This window comes from Mus pahari, chromosome 3 (genome assembly GCF_900095145.1).
Source record: "Mus pahari chromosome 3, PAHARI_EIJ_v1.1, whole genome shotgun sequence".
NCBI lineage: Eukaryota > Metazoa > Chordata > Mammalia > Rodentia > Muridae > Mus > Mus pahari.
In genome coordinates this window covers 12,893,956-12,895,400 of record NC_034592.1, presented here as the reverse complement: position 1 = coordinate 12,895,400, position 1,445 = coordinate 12,893,956, and the positions used below count along the sequence as shown (strand labels likewise).

The following is a 1,445-nucleotide window of genomic DNA, read 5'->3' as shown; positions in this document are numbered from 1 at the left end:
AACCTAATCTTGTAAGATTTATTAAAATCTGATTCCTCTGGTGGCAAAGCCTTGCAGATCCGCCAGGATATCTGGAAACTCTAGCAGCTACATCTTACCCTTACGTTGTCCCTGTTCCAAAAGGAACTACCTCTCTCCTGCTCCCCCTCTTCCTCTGTCCAACCTGGAAGTCCCGCGAACTCACCCAGTGGTTGGCTCCTTTATTCATTAGGAGATTGGTTCACAAGAACAGCACCAGGCCCATCCACAACAGGAAGATTAAAGACATGCGCTCAACTTTTGTTGTTGTTGTTGTTTGTTTTTGAGATAGACTCTTACTATGTAGTTCTAGCTGTTCTACTATATAGATCAGGCTGCCCTTGATCTCACAGAAATCAGCCTGCCTTCGCTTCCAAGGGCAGGGATTAAAGGTGTGCAACACTATGCCATACATACATGATACCCGGATGGGGTAGTCTCTGGATAGTCCATCCTTTCATCTTAGCTCTAAATTTTGTCTGTGTACCTATATCCTTTCACGGGTATTTTGTTCCTTATTCTAAGGAGGAATGAAGTATCCACACGATGGTCATCCTTCTTACAAAAAGTTATATCATGTATGTATGGCATGGTGTTGCACACCTTCTGTTTAGCGGTGTTCCCCATTTTAAATAGGGTTATTTGGTTCTCTGGAGTCTAACTTCTTGAGTTCTNTGTATATTGGATATTAGCCCTCTATTGGAAGTGGGATTGTTAAAAATCTTTTCCCAATCTGTTGGCTTCTGTTTTGTCCTATTGACAGTGTCCTTTGCCTTACAAAGCTTTGCAATTTTATGAGATCCTATCTGTCAGTTCTTGATTTTAGAGCATAAGCTTTTGGCATTCTGTTAAGGAACTTATCCCCTGTGTCCATGTGCTTGAGGCTTTCCCCCACTTTCTCTTCTTCCAGTTCCAAGGTCTTTATTGTTTTAAAAAAGATGAGCCATCCTGTCAGTGGGATGGAGAGCTCTGTCCAGGAACCCATCCGTATTGCTGAAAAGGACTCTGCTTTCTTACCCAGTCATGAGCACAAGACTTGTAGTCTATCGGTTCTTCTGGCTTAAGCCATAGATGGATCTCTTTCTCAGCACTCTTCACTGAGTCCCCGAAATGGATGGTGCTCCTGCCAACTTGGATGCAGAAATCCCCACGAGTAGTGTGTGGTTTAGAATCAGCCGGATTGGTCTGCCCCAGCATCACTCGGCCTGTTTTCACCACTTTGAGCCCCTCCCAGACTATGGCCACCATGTGTCCTGAGTTCATGTACATCACCATCCCCGGAGAAAGGACGGTATTTCAGGTCAATGTAGTGCTGCTTCAGGTGTCCTGCAGAAGCCGGAACAAACTTCATGGCCACTAGGTAGAACCCCCGAATCGCTTGATGATCTCGCCCAACAGGCCGCACTGCACACCATCAGGCTTGATGG

The 1,445-nt window shown here is 45.3% G+C and overlaps 1 pseudogene; it reads right to left on the bottom strand.

Moving 5' to 3' along the window:
- Nucleotides 1-969: 969 nt before the first annotated feature.
- Nucleotides 970-1,445, bottom strand: part of LOC110317468 — a 2,757-nt pseudogene continuing 2,281 nt past the window's right edge.